A 15,662-nucleotide genomic window follows, 5' to 3' on the forward strand; every position below is an offset into this window, starting at 1 on the left:
TGGGAGACAAGCACTGGAGCTCTGGCATTCACCACACAAAAACCTTTCTCAGTTGACACAAGAAGGGTGTTAAACGTTAGTAGTACAGATTGTTTTATCACATCCTGTTAATTATAAATTAATGAAGAACAGCTCTGCAAAGAGAAGCTGATGTAATTCTTCGGTTGCTAGTGACATGGTGATCAGATTTTCAGCTCTTTCTGTATGATGATGGAATTAAAGCTGGAAATGCTATTCAAAATAGTAGACTGGTATATTTTAAATGATCAGGCTTATAACTGCAAGAGAACTGATCTGCCTTTGGAAAAATTAAATATTTTTTCAAAAGGTAAACTCATTCTATTTTGCTAGCATTTTAGCTATTAATGAAATGGCTTTGAATGTGTCTCTCTACATCTACCACACTGTACTTAATTTTTTTTAATTGCTCCATGCCTTAGGAATAAATCTGTTCCTGATGACTTAAAATTGCTGAATCTTTGTAAAGCATAAAAAACCCAAATGTGGCTAGATGTGTGTATTGCTAATGGTGTATTAGCTCACCGTTGTGTCTTTACTGTGGATTGTTGGATTTTATCTGGTCTGGCTTTGTTCATCAGCTGAGTAGAGTGAATGAGGAATATGTGCTTTAAAACTGGACTTTTTTTTCTAAAGTAGTTACGAACCTTGAAACTCCCCACTTAATACCAATTTAGCTTCAGCAACAGCCTGTGGGTTTGTGATTCCCCCACCCCTTCACTTATTGAGCTGTATTGAAATTACAACATCCTTAGAAAATGCTGATATTTAGAAATTCAGTTTTTTGTTTCCTCTCTGCTGAAGCTGGATTTGTATAACTTCTTAACAGTTCAATTGTAGTAACATGAAAGTTTTCTCTGTCTGCTAATGACCAATGACTCTTCATAGAAAAGAGTCTGTTAAATGTGGAATTAAATTCAAGACTTGGTTTTGTTGTGTCAGGTTAAAACAAACTCAGTCAAGTTCTTTGCAGCTGATACTCCCTTAATTCTTCTCCTCCTGCAGAGCTTAGGCTGCTAAATGAGGCTTGCCAACACTCAAGTCTCTGCTGGTTATCTCTGCTAGGAACTGTGATTTGTGTTGCGTGATCTTAGGCTGAGGAGAGTCTTGGTTGAAGGGGAATAGGGTAAAAACAATCACTAACAAAGCATGAAAGTCTAATTTCTTTATGCTCCACATTCAGGAGCAGTTTTGCAGTGGTTGCTCCTATTGCTCAGTCTCTACACCTTGATGTAGAGATAGGGAGGGTTTCATGTCAAGCATTTCAGTTTGAAGCTTATCTATACCAGTAATTGAAGTAGCCTAATTCTCTTAATTTTAAATTCAATTTAATCACGTTTTTTAGACTAACAGTAGTGCAGATACACAAATCGGTGAGTGAATTGCTGAATGAAAAGTGTTTATTCTCCCTGGAAATGTACCATTTATACTTGACATTAGCTGTTAGTTTAAATTGAGATAATTCTTCTAATAAGCTAAAGCAGTCAATCCCTCAAATATTACAATTAAGCAACAACAAAACATTCTGTTTTGAGTTCCTTAAACTAAAAAAAGTTTTCCTAAAAAAACACCCACACACACAAAAAAAAGTAGTTTTCAAACACTGTGACACACAGGACTACCAATGGTGGTTATACTACATTGAAGGAATCAAATCACCTTGATGTTTGGAACAGCAACCTGCTGCCATGAAGGAAGGAAGCAATTGTGTTTCCAGAGCCTGTGGATACAAGTCTCAAGCTTGTTGAAGGCAGTGACATCAGAAAGCATCAGTGTTGCTTTCAGTTTGTTTGTGTCTGGGGTAGCAAAGCCCTTCTTGGCTCCCAATTATGTGTTTGTATGATTCAAGTTCAGTGGTCTGAGCTGGGGGACTGAGCAGTGCAATTTCCCTGCCAGCCTTTGCTAGTCATAAAAATGGGAATGCTTGTTATAAGGAAGTTAAAGCTTGCAGGTGGCTTTTTAAAGAATGAAATAGAAGTTGGATAAAATCTATTGAAGACTTTGAACTTTTTGTTGTTGCTACTTTTCATTTTTAAGAAGCAAGGAGAGGTTTATAGCAGGGTTTAGGAATCTCTTAGCAACAAGGAACCATCTTTCAAAAGTTGAAGGTTTTGCTGTAGAAAATAGAAGGGAAAAAAAACCTCTCACAAATTAAATTTTAAAGTATAATAAGTCTGGCCAAAAGATATTCTGAGAAACAATTTGCTAAAGATACCAGAGTTGACAATAAATCATTTAAATTGAATCATTTCAAGTACATCAGGAATGAACATCCTGCCAGACAGACTGGAGAGCTGATAGATGACTGGAGAAATATATGGTAAAGATAAGGCACAGAACAAAAGCCAAATGATTTTTATCCAAGTTGACTTTCCTGAGAGATTTTAAGGCAGAAACTTCACTTTTTAGGTCATATTTTGAGAATTGGTCTCAAATCGAAATGTTGTTAAAAAAGAATTTTAGAACCTAGAGAAAAAAGTGCAAATTGCCAGGAGTAGTAGGTACCATTTGCCCAAGAGAGCTTATGATAACCACTAGTGAAAACATTGATCTGGCAACTGTGATCTGTTGCTTAAAATGGCTGTGAGATCAGAGGCAGGAGGATAGACAAACACAATTTCAGTGTATTAAAAGCATTCCAGAAATAGTCAGGGTACCACAGACCTGCAGGTTCATACAGGCAAGTTGGTATGTTTCATTATGAACAAAGACCACAAAATTAGTAAACGCGTGGGCAAATATGTGGGCAAAAACTGATCTCAGGATTTGAGGGAAGTACTCGTGCATTTCAGATAGATGGCCTTTAACCTTAGGGTGGGACATGCAGTTATTTAGGTCTCATTTTCCTCCTCTTCAGCTTGCAGAGCTGAACTTGCTGTTGGTGTCAAATGCAAAAAAACCCCAACCATTTGCTTGTAATCATATAACTTTTTGAAAAATATACTTAGCACCCAGGAACAGAATACTATACCACAATATAACTTTGTGATTAATTAGTTGGAAGTCAATAAATAACTGGACTATAGGAAACAGTGGACTGAAATTAATTGTATTGCCTCAAGAAGACTAAATGACACGTATGTAATAAGAATCTGTGACTGCTGATGTACTTTAATTAGATGTAAATGTTTGTTTAATTTTGGTCAAGTTCTGACCACAAGATGTAGGTGAAGCTTAGCTGTGGTAAGTGTGGCATTGTCAGTGAGTAGACTCCTATGAAATCTGCCAAGTCTGAATTTTCTCCTGTCTGTGTATACAATTGGCACACATCACACTGAATGTTTGTGACTCTTTTTTACATTGCTGATAACACACACTTCTTGGTAAGAAGATGCAAAATAAATAAGGTAAAGTGTCATCTTGGCATCGTACCAGGCTTTAGGAAAAAAATACTGTTTGCACTAAAAGCAGCTTCAAGCTTTTTCATGGTTACAGCCTCTTTAAGGTACTTAATGGTGGTGAAATAGCTTTAAAGTGAAACAGATTTACAAGACCAGCTGAAATGCCCTCTCCAGCATCTGTCAGCTTTATACCAGTTTTGTACCAAAGAATTACAAATTGACCAAAGGTTGCCAGAAAGGTCAGGTTACTTCCATGGAAATATTTTCTTTGACCAAATCTCTCCCTTAGGCTTTGGGAATATACACTGTAGATAAATTTATGCTATTCTCTTTCAAGCATGAAACATGAAGTTTGCGCCATTGCTATTTTGCACATGTTATGTCATATGGAAGAAAGCATATGTTTGTAGGTGGGTACTGATAAGCTTGTATGATTTAGAAAAGTATTCAAAAATCCTCTCATTTTCACCGTAACTTAGTGTTTTGTGTTTGTCATGAATCATGCCAATTCAACCCTGGCTCATCTAATTGTCATATAAGGAGAGGAGCTTTTACAAAATACACTTTAATGCAGTTTGATGCATTTCTCTGCAATAAACTCTTTACTGCTGTGAATACAGCATGGTGCTTGTTGTGGGCTGATGGATGCAAGGAGTTTGTTTTTGCCTTTACTCCACTTTCAGCATGAACCATTAAAGGGTTCCTAGTATAAAGGAGTGCTTTGTTTATTTACATGTCATGCTAACATTGAGATGTAGAGACTCTAGTACCAAGCTGATGTCGAGAAGCGTGAGTTGGGCAGTGCATTTGCTAACTTTTTGGGTCATTTTTCTGTTTTGACAGCAACAGTAAAATACAGAAGACAGTCTTTGAGATGCACATTAGTTTCATGCACTTACTGAGAATGGGAGAGAGAGCCTTGTCATTACTTTAAAAATCATTTATGGAACTTCTTAAACACTATTCCCTATTAAACTTTTGTGCTTTATACTAGTCTCCATGGATGAACACTTTTGTAATCAAATAAATTTGTATTTTGATTGCAAACCCAATAAAATATATCTGCTATCTTTCCTCTGTTCCTCCTTCCTTCACTTTTCCTCCTGTTGTATTCCCTACATGTTGAGATTTTATTCCTTTATATTTTTTAAGGAATTGGTCGTATTTTTACTTAATGATTGTTACGTTGGCAGCTCTTGCACTTGGTATTCTGAAACGTTGTTTGTGCCTGGTGACAGTTTCTCACAGCATATTTTAGTCTACACTCACTGTTGCCAGATCTTGGGATGTGCTGGCACGGCAAGGTTCTCATTTTATACTGTGTTATATCTCACTGCTGAGAATTAGTCTGTAATGTGTGTTGTTGACTTGGGCAATGTAAAAAAGACCTCTGAATGTGAGATGCACAGAAAAGTGTATTACCCGTTGTGCACGTGAATTGCAAGAATTTAATGAATAGTCTCTTGTTTTTAAATCTGCCACTTGGATTTTTTTTCCCCCTGGGCTAATAAAATAGTTAAGTGATCTCTTCTTACATGTTTGCCTGTAGCTTGACAGTGTTTTAGAGCAGCACGTGCCTTGCATAACTTGAGATCTCTGCAATATCAGTGCCTACTTGTGGATTGTGCGCCTCTGTTGGAACCACTGTAAGTCTGTGGCGCAGCCAATGAAGTCTAGATAGTTACTCACTTCATGCCAAAGAGAGCTTAATTAGACAGTGAATTCAAATGGTATGTAATTACCTAAAGTTAGGCAGAAAGAATTGCACTCTAGGACCTAATGGTTTCACAAACACAAATGCTGAATGTGAAGATGTTAAGTTTCAGTACTTAGTACATAATATAGATGATAAATGAAAACTGTTACTTTAGGACCTAGGAATTTTTTCTTTCAAACTGGAAACTTTTAGATATTGAGCAACTTTATTCCTGATTCACATCTCAAAGAGAGAAGAACTTAAGTCATCCCAAGTGACTCACAAATTATTTAACCGTGAAGTATGAACTTCGCTTGCAAGTTCAGATGGTGCTTTTTATCCTTAACCATTATGTGATGTAAGCATTTCTAGGCACAATCAAACAACTTCCCTATTTCAGTAATTATTCCAGCAAATGTGATATGTGCTCATATTAAGCATAAATAAAACTATTTGTATGTATTACAGCTGGATATGAAAAGCAGGGACTTTCTAAACCCCTTTTGCATTCTTTTAGCATGAAATTCTTTGCTGTGTCTTAAATCTGAGAGGTGTGCACAGCTAAACCTCACTGCTACTCACCTGTAAATCTGGTTTGTGACATAAGTGGTATGTGGGCTTGGAACCCTCTCTGCATCTGAATTTTAGCCTTAGTGACTAAAATTTATCTCCAGCTTGAAGCATCATGCCTAAATTTAAATGGTAAATCCTTAAGAGAGAAGAATTGTGGTTTATTTCTGGAATAGATCTTTCTTGCTTTTAAGGAATATATAGATCTTGGATAGGTTTGCTTCGCAAGAGAGAATTTTGCTCTTGAGAAGAAGTAGCAAGCAGAAGAGACTAGCCAGTGAAGAGTTGTGTTTAGTTAGCCAGTTGGCATATGTGCACTTGCAAGATTCACTTGAATGATTTCTATTTGTAGTGCTCAGCTGAGTTCTACTGATGCAGTAAAACTTACTGTTACCACTTTTAACATCCATCAGTATTTTCACAGCCTTCTATCAAAATATTGCTGAAAACTGAACCAAGAAACAAATTTGAAATCAATTACTAACAGCCACTCTAGTTAGTATGGCTAGGGGAAGAGTAATTTTCAAACTACATAGTTTTTTAAGGCATCTGCAGCTCTATCACCATTCCCTACTTTACTGAGATATCTTCCATTTTGAGGTAGGTCTAAAAAAGCCTTTAATCCTTCTGGGATTTTTAAAGCCTTCTCCATGTTCTGCTGTTTAAAAATACCTTTGTCTTGTATTGTCCAGTATTTAGGATAAGTAGAATATTAAGAAATATAATTACTTGTGTTGCTGAACTTCATGTGAAATGAGCTAATGGTCTTAGGAAGGTGGCCTACATACCTTGGAGGTCTTGGCATTGCTCAGTGTGACATGTGATGTGATGGACTGATCACCTCCAGAAACTTTCTCTGTGTGTTTCTAATATGTGAGAAAGCCAGGTTTTGGTGTGGCAGAAATAAGCAACATAGGAAATTATCCCCCAGGGGATTTGCCCAATGTTGAGTAGCTAAAAATGAAATTGTGGGAAGAATGATGAGTCCTGTTCTTGCTTTCCAGCAGCAGTGGAACTGTTCATGCAGCAATATAGTGAGATTACATGCAGTCTAAATTGTGCTATGCTTCTGATTTAAAAATGCACTGCTTCTGTTTACCTTTTATTGAGTCACTGGTTCCAAGAGAGAAAAAAGGGATGGTATTTTAAGCTGCTTGTACAAATTCATATCTTCCAGTCTACCATAGGATTTGGATTTACTTTCCTTGGGAAGCTGTAAATTACTGAAAGTCCTCTGCTTTTCTGTTTTCCAAATGATAACACTGCATGCTTGTATAATGGTTTTGGAGATTATACCAACCTTCAGAAGCATAGCTCTAAACTTTAGAGATCCTTTTTTGATAAGGTAATGTTTAAATATTTCATCAGTCTTGTTTGCTAGAAGGGTATTTTTTCTACCATTTTATTACCACGTGGACATATCGGAGTCTTATTTCTGCAGAGTGCTTTTCTTTCCGCACATTGGGGCACAAGTAGCAGACTGTTTATTCAGCAAAATACACAAGCTGGTACTTCATTGCTTTTTTGTGAGGGGAATAGCCCTGTGATACTTCTTACCATACTTCTTACCTTGAAAATGTGAAGGTGAAAATCATGGTACTGGTCTTGAAAATGATCAGGTGAAAATACTTAATCATTTGTGTTACTATTTTGAATACCTGTGCAGTTTTTGAGAGGAATGAGTGCTCTATCCTTGCTGCTACTGAAAATCACCAGAGCTATTTTTTACTGGTGGTGTTAGAGCTGAAGAAAAAATGCCAGTAATACATATTAGAAGTGTTTTTGGATTAACAGAGGAAAAAAATACCTTTTTTTTTTTTTGTGGGATTTTTTTGGTTTTTTGTGGTGTGGGTTTGTTTTTTTTTAATATTAGAGGAAAAAATGAGCTGTTCATGTAAACTGGCGAGTTTAGTGGGATAAAATTTCCAGGGCTCAACAAGGTGAGGTTTGTTTATGGTACCAATATCATTCCCCTTTTATTTTACTCTGTGCCTTTCCTGAAATACCAAAGGTGGCTTGAGGGGATTTCATTCATAGGAAGGACTCCAAAGGACTGAATTCTGCCTTAAGTTCTGGGGCTTCGGGGCTGCAAGCAGTGGTGAGATTACTTACCAATAGGTAGTAATTTCTCTAGTAGTAAGCAGATAGATCAATAAGTCTTACTCTAGAATGGATGGAGCCAAGTCTCTATAGCAACTTTGCTGGGAAAGTGTGATTCCAAGTGAAAGTAACAGCATTTGTAAAGTGTCCCCAGATCTACCTATCTGACATCAGCCAATGTAAAAACGTCTTGGCAGAGCTGACATAGATGTGCAGGTTTCTGAGCTCATCCCACCTTGTCTCTGCCAGAGATTGTTGTGTCCTGAGCCATGCTGAGCCTGGCTTTGCTGGCTGCTCCCCATTCCCCCTCAGCCTCCCTTTCCCCTGGATAACTTTATCCTCATAACACAGATAGTCAGCGCTCCAGTCTGGATTTCATTTCTTCCCGTTCAGCTCCGTGTGATCTCGCACACATTCCTGATGCGTTACCAGCAGCCCACATCTCTGAAAGTGCCGTATCAGCTTTCAGTGGCCAAAGCTCTGAGGGGAAACAGCCCAGTTCCTCCATGCACAAACAGCTGGGCAGTTGTGGATGGAATTAATTGCTGATATGCACTGGGCTGTGTTTTTCTTCTCTTGTCATTTCCTTTGCAGCTGTGAAAGGCAAGGTTTTAAGGCTTTGAAAACAGTGCAGACCTTCTCAGTGGGAGTAATGTAAAAGTACTGAAATATATGTGTAGATCAGGATTTGCATATGAAGTAAAACCTCTCCTAAGCTGTAACAGCCAGCACTGTTGATGTCGATATTCAAATTCCAGGTCCATACTGCAAAATGAATTTATGACTTTGGATTTCCAGCTTGAGGAAAAAAAAAAATCTCTTTGAGGATATTTGGATTTCTGAAAGCAATAATCATTGTTTGCTGAGCACAGGACTCTGAAGTTGAGTGTTGAAAGCAATCTTTTATGAAATGGTTGTCTTCCATGTATGCTCTTGGAGATAATTTATAAAATGGACTGATGCTGCTTTAGCCAAATGTGAAACAGTCAAGTTGATGAAAGTCATGTTCCAGGCCAGCAGTTATGGGAAATTTATCACGGGGTTGGAAAATACATATGTTATCAACAGGGCTGCATGTCTGCCTCGAGGCTTCACCCAGCCCATAACAATCCAAAAACAAACCACCCATCACAAATGAAAAAATGCTGTCAAAAGATTCTAAGCCCTAATGCTGTCAGAAACTGTAACATGCTGGGCTTAGTTGTAAAATCAGTGGAAAAATAAGTGGTACCTGTTGTTGAAGATAATATTTTGTGAGCTTCCAGTATGAAAGTACAACAGATATTTTTCCCTTTGTTTATTAAATGGTTTTATGGAATTGTTGCACCTCCCCTACTAGTAGGCTTATGCTGCCATGCAGTTTATTCAGGGGAAGGTCTCTAAGCTCTTTTGCCAAAATAATTACAACTCTCGCAGGTATTTTACTAATACATAGTATTTGCATACTGTACCTTTATAAATAGTCTCATTCCTGGAATGGATTGTTTAAACAAATGTTTGAAAAAGGTTTTGTTGTTTTAAGACCTGGTCTTCATAACTAAATAAATGAAGTTGTACAAATATGCTGAAAATGTCCCCACCAGCTTGGGTTGTGTAACTCCTTGTACCATAAGACGAGTATTTCAAAGGTCTCACTGAAACCAGGGCCATTATTTGTGGTTAATACTGTGCAGCGTGAGGAAGGGTTGACAGACCAAGATCTTAATAAATAAATAAATAAAAATTGCACAACTCTTGAAAGGAGCCAAACTTTCAGTCTCGGCACCCACATCAGCCAAACTCTTGCAGAAACTGCTGCAGAGAGCTGAGGGATTGAACTTCCAGCAAATACAAAGGAAGGCATCCTTACATCCTAGTTTTTCAGCCTTCCATGCAAGGGATTTCCACTGTGACCTTGTGTCTGTCATAGCTAACAGCATGCAAGGGGACACAAACCCAAGTCTGGCTCACATGGTATGCAGGAAGTTCAGCTGTAGTAATTTGATTGTAAATCTGAGCCAGAGTCAATAACTCAAATCATGGCTGTTACTTCAAAGAATGAAGGTTGCCTCCTTGAAAGGCTTCTAGTTTTTATAGCTATACAAAAGTTAATTATTACATAAGTTGTATGTTATACATATGCATATATATGTTCATATCTTATTATAAATATGCATGTATCATAGGCACCCTGTTCCATATCTGTCACAGTACTTTTCTGGCAGGTAGCAGAAGGTATGGAAACAATTAAAATTCCTGTGCAACACTGGATTACTTATTTGTTTGGAAGAGTGGGTGTTGTTATAGGGAGGGGAAAAAAGGCAGATCTCTACTTCAAAACCAAAGAGTAAAAGCATTCTGGAGTGGTTTTTCCAGAAGGTCTTTTTGTCGGTTTGTGTTTGGACAGAAAGGTCTGAGTATCAGGAATAGAGTTCTGGGGTTTACACTCTGGTGTATCTTGTTAGTAAATATTTAAGGAATTATAGAGCTGCAGTTGTTTTTATGGCCAGTAACCAACTGGTGATCCTTTCAAGGCAATAAACAGTGTATGAGAACAGTGTTTTTAATTGCCCCGGCATGTAAGAAGTCGTTAAAGTTTAGAAACTGGTTGTTCTCTGCTCTGCCTTCACTTTAATCTAGTGCCTGTCTGGCTGAGAGATTAAGAGTGGCAAAAAAATCCAACCAGTTTTAAGGAACTCATGTAGTAGCTGGACAATTTAATTTCATCCAAGAATGAGTATCTTGATCCAGACTGTCTGCATTGTTTTTCCTGTGGGTTACATGACAGGTTGGTGGCATGATTTGCTTTGCAAACCTGAAAATTAATTCATGTTTGTGAATCTTTTAGCTGTGGTTTATTTCTCTCCACCCTTTTCTCATGAATAAACTTGAAAAATATTTAGGACAAGATTTCTCTGGACTCACCACGTCTGATGGTATCTTTTTCAGTTGTGGTTTTTGTATATATGTACTTCTAAAACAATTAGGAGGTGTGGTGCAGTGTGCTTCCTTGGAGGGAGGAACAGTGTTACTAAAGATTACTGATCTGTGAGAAGAGACAAATGCTGAAACTAACAGTGCTGGGAGGAGTCTGTGGCTTTGGTTTTTAACTCTCTTTGGGTTTTGCCAGTGATTTGGAGCAGGGAAGTGTTTGGTCAGCTGTGGTGTAACACTGAAAAGATTCTTGTCTTCCTGACAACTACATTTATCAATAGAGTAATAAGTTCAGTGTCTTAAACAACCACCTGACCTGCTACATGAAGAAATTGTATGCAGTTAATAAATACTTCAGATTGTTCTGTATGTGACTGACAAGCCATATTAGACTAATGAAATACAGGATTTGGCAGTACTAAAGCTCGAGACATCGTTGAGTGAACTTTGTGTAAGAGTGGGTTCATTCAATAAAAAATAAAAGGAGCATTTAAAGAGCCTTTTATTCCTTTCATAAAGATGCTTTGTGCTATTGCAGTTGTGTGTTTGACAGAACGGTTGGGGATGGATGCTGCAGATAGTTGTCTTGTAATTTGAGTGTCTTCTATTTGAGACCAGCATGATTTTTATCTTTGGCATTGTGACATGACTGGTGAGTTACAGTTTCTGTGTTTGAATGGAGTTTCCCACTGTAGTTAGTATCATGTATCCATAAGCCAGTCTGTTAGCATTGGTCATTCTGCATATTACTGGATGGGTTGAGGTTTGTTGGGGTTTTTTGTTTTTTTGTTTTTTTTTAGGAAATGAGTTCTGATTTTGCTTCTGCTTAAGCCAAGGAGAACACCAGACTTAGTAGGACTGGACTCAAGAATTTTGAGTGTTTGTTGGCAACTAAAGTGAGCACAGCCACATGGGGCTGTGGGATGATTCTGGTGCTTGCAGTACCATGGGTCCCTGTACCTTTGAGGTTTTAAGTCAGTGAAATAAAATGAATCAATTATATTTTGGTTTCTGGTTGAGTTTGGTTTTGGGTTTGTTTTTTTTCAATTGTTGTTGGTTCAGGGGTTTTTTATAGGTAGGTAATTTTGTTATGTTTTAACACATAGCTCTAAAACAGCTCATTACTGGTCACGCAGTTACAGCAATTCTTGAACTGTAGCTCCTCATCTCTCTTTACTGTATCAAAGTAGCTCAGCTTCTGTGAGTATGTGTGCTAATGGGTCTTTATCATGTGTGCAAGTAGTAGCAGACTAGATATTCTCCCATATTAGTCATTGTAGTGTGATAGATAATAGAGAAGTCTATTCTCATTTAAAGCTATAGCAGAGTGCATGAGGCAGCTTTCATTAATGTATACTGCAATTGTATTAAATTTCTTTGATTACATCAGGGAGATTTTTAGGATAAAGGCATGACCAACTAGTTTTAAATTGTTTATTAAATTGAATTTCCTAGTATCCAAAAGAATAGGTGCAACCTTGGTCAAAGAAAAAAAAAAAAAGCTAAGTACTCAAGTTTTTTAAAGTGTATAAACCAGGGAGATGAATAAAAGCTTCTAACTTTTAGTAGATTAATCATGCTTTCAACATCTGGAATGGACATTTTTCTTAAACACAGTTTTGAGATGCACACAGTATTAGTCCCAAAGCTTTGTGAGGGCAAGCAGAGTTTAGCCTAGGAGGCAGATACTGGATTCTGGCATTAGTTTTTTTGCATTGTTTCCACATTCTGGCACTCCACTCCATTTCCTCGCCTCACTGAGCACTGAAAGGGACATAAATTGACATAACTAGATTTTTGTGACTGGGGCAAGGGAAGCAGCCTGAAAGATAAACTTTAACCTGTCATCCTGTCAACAAATTTGCATTGTTAGAGAAGTAAGAATTTATATACCGTGGAGTCAAGAATAGTATGCAGGGACAATGCATTAAGATAAAGAAAGTGCATAACTGAAGTTTTCTTCTTTTCAGTCTAACTGAAGTTTTCTTTTTCTCAGCCTAAAAATAGACTCTGAACATCCCACTGTCTGATTTGCTTTTCCATTAAAAAATTTACTTTTCCATTTTTCTGTCATAAAAAAAAAGCTTTGAGTACTCTCACTGGCCTAAAGCAAGGAAGTCTGAACTATGACAAAAGTTAATGGGAAAATAATGGAAGAATTTAGCCTGTCCCTGTAGTTTTGGGACTGCTAACTTCTCTTAGCAGCCTATACTGTGTCTTGAGCTTGCTACAGTTCAGTTATGCAACCTTGGGAAGTTTCTCTCCCACTGAATGCAACTGTTCCTTTATTAAGGCTAATGGGAGTCATGTGTTCATGTCAGTGGGAAAGCAGACCCTTAAAAATCTTTCTGGTAGATTTGGTGGAAACAGAGCTCACGTTCGTTATTGCTGTTCTGGGCAGTTGGATGTCTCATTAGCGGAATGTTAATGATGTTCAGTGAACTTCATTATTGGACAAGAGGATGTGGTGAAAATATAAAATGAGTGACTTTTCATTCTTATTGTTTCCTGTATTGTTGGATTAATTTCTGCCTGTTGTGTCCTTTCTCCCGTCCCAGTACTTACACGTTGTTACCTGGAGTCTGGTGGATGTGATGCTGGCGGTGCTTCAGCCCCGCTGTCGAGGCTCTCTGCCCTGAGCTCACGCTGTGGCTCCCCTCTCCTGGGAAACTTCCAGTAGCAACCATTAAATTTTCAATCCTTCTGCAACCTCAGGCAGGAAGGTTATAAACATCCAGCAGGTAGGAGCGAGATTTTAGCTGTGGGGCTGTCAATGCAGTATCTTTACAGCGACAGCTGAGTGCAGAGGGGGAAAACACGGCTTTGCCCAGCCCCAGAGGGAAGATGATGGTGAGACCCACACCATGCCGTCAGTGAGCAGATGTTCCTGCAAAGCCCCACTAACAAAAACAAACCAGCATGTCCCCGCCGAGCCGCAGGATGGGCTGGCCCCGACGTGAGGCCGAGCCCTTGGCTGGCAGTGGGAATTCGCTTAGCCTCGGAAAACGCGGCCTTTCGTTTTATCTCGCTGAGGCAACCGCAGGGGAACAATGGGTTATTAGAGCATTGGAACAACACGGGCTTTGAGTGACCCCCGCGGTTCTGTGCGGTGCAGGCGAGGCTAAAAGGAGAGATCGGCTGCCCTCAGAGTTAATTTGGGAGCTGCTGCGTGGGGCCTGGGCCGGTGGTGGGTGTGAGGTGAGGGCGGCCGTGAGGGAGCAGGGAGGGCTTCCCCTCAGGGCTGCCTCTGGGAAAGGGAGAGAAGCAAACACAAAAACAGAGAGCTGGCAAAGTTAAAAGTGTTCGGTTGTTTTCTCTTCCTGGGACAAAATCTGCTTTCCTTCATTCTTCAGCTTTTAAGACAAAACTGTTGCATTGCTGTTTTTGTCACTGACAGTAAAAATGGCTGGAAATGGCTGAATGGCAGTTGAAGTGTCCGGTCACAAGCAGAAAGGTGCTGACCTCCCCAGTTCTGTGTGGAATGGCACAGGTGGGCTTTTACATCCCATGCAGGGCCCAAAGACTTCGATCTTAAATGTAGCCTTTGGAGGTGTCATCCTCCCTGAGGGTCATCTCCCTGAAGCTGTGCATATCTGTAAGCAATTAGGTAGATGATGGCATTGATATCTCAGAAATTAGAGACCCAGAATCACGGAGCAGACTGAGTAGGGACGCACAAAAATCAAGTCCACTTCTTAGCCCTGCAAAGAAACATCCCCCATAATCACCCAATGTGCCCAATGTTGTCCAAGCACTTCTTGAACTCTGTCAGACTTGGTGCTGTGACCACTGCCCTGGGGAGCTGTTGCAGTGCCCAGCCACCCTCTGGGTGAAGAAGCTTTTTCTAATGTCTAGCTTGCTGTACCAAAAATTTGTTTTTTTCAGAGGAGTAAGGATGTAGGGCAGTGTTTTACCCTACAAAGTATATTCCAGGTATGTATGCTTCTGGTCTTAAAGGTGCACTTTAATTAGAAGCACTCATATTTCAATGTTGATAAAATATGTAGAGCTACAAAGTGGACATGGATTTTGAGAAAATCCAGAAGGGACACAACATTCAGATGTTTGCCAGTAGTAATACTCCTCTTGTAAAGCAGAAACCAGTTTTTTAGTTCCTCAGCTTTCACTTACACACATACCCTTAACAACAAAAAAAAAGAAACCACCCCTCCTGATGACACTTCACTGTCTTGTGTACAATTTTCCTGCCTGCAGGGGTGAGAGAGGAGCCCATCCAGTGAGTTATTTGTAGGTCAGTTGGTCTTTCCATGATGAGAAATAACAAGGTGATAAAACTAGTTTTATCTTCTGGACTGGTATACCTATTGCATGCTGAGATTTTATGTGTATTTTTTATGTGTTTTTCTCAAAGCACATAATAATGACGAATTGTGGCATCTCCTTCCTGGATAGTTATCTACTCAATATGCAAATGTATTCCCAGTGCCCTGAGTAGAAGCCTGCTGGAAGCCTCCCAGTCAGTCCTCACTGAACAGTTCCTGCATTGCATCTGAGAGTCCAGAACCAAGGACTTTACTGCCAGTTTGGTGAAGGCAAAACAGGCTCTCCATGAAGGAGGAAATATTTAATAGTTAGGAGGTGCACATATTCCTTTTTTTTTTTTTTTTTATCAATTGGGGAAAAACAAGCGGTGGCAGCAGCTGTGCCATGTGAGTGAGTGTGTCATGAGCCTGCTGGGCAAGGCATAGTGAAGGGCATTATTCCGCTGGGAGGTTGGCACTGGCCATGGCCCTCCAGAGTTGCCACAAAGGATTTTCTGTTCCACATCTAACGCAACAAGCACATTCATATGTTTGCAGAGGGTTTCCATGGAAACCGTGTAAACTGTGATGCTGGCAGACAGAGGCAAAGGTTATACTATTGTAGAGGCCCTTTTGTATTCTCTTTAAATGTTTCAGAGCAGCTATATTTCTTAACTGATACTCTGAGCCTGTGCAGCAATTTGTTCAGATTTTTAGTTTGGTCTTTTGTTTTTCCTCCTCCCCCCAACCCCCCCTTTTCTT

At 39.1% G+C, this 15,662-nt stretch overlaps 1 protein-coding gene across 3 annotated transcripts in view; it reads left to right on the forward strand.

Annotated features, from left to right (window-relative positions):
* ADD3 (adducin 3) overlaps positions 1–15,662 on the forward strand; it is a 92,441-nt gene that overhangs the window by 39,047 nt on the left and 37,732 nt on the right. Inside the window, exon 3 of one of the 3 annotated variants that reach the window (XM_058841232.1) lies at positions 13,197–13,379. The exons of the other annotated variants lie outside the window; for them this stretch is intronic. The gene's annotated coding sequence lies outside the window, so the exon portion shown is untranslated. The remainder of the gene's footprint in view (positions 1–13,196; positions 13,380–15,662) is intronic. 3 annotated transcript variants of the gene reach the window in all.

Source organism: Poecile atricapillus, chromosome 6 (genome assembly GCF_030490865.1).
Source record: "Poecile atricapillus isolate bPoeAtr1 chromosome 6, bPoeAtr1.hap1, whole genome shotgun sequence".
Classification (NCBI taxonomy): Eukaryota; Metazoa; Chordata; class Aves; order Passeriformes; family Paridae; genus Poecile; species Poecile atricapillus.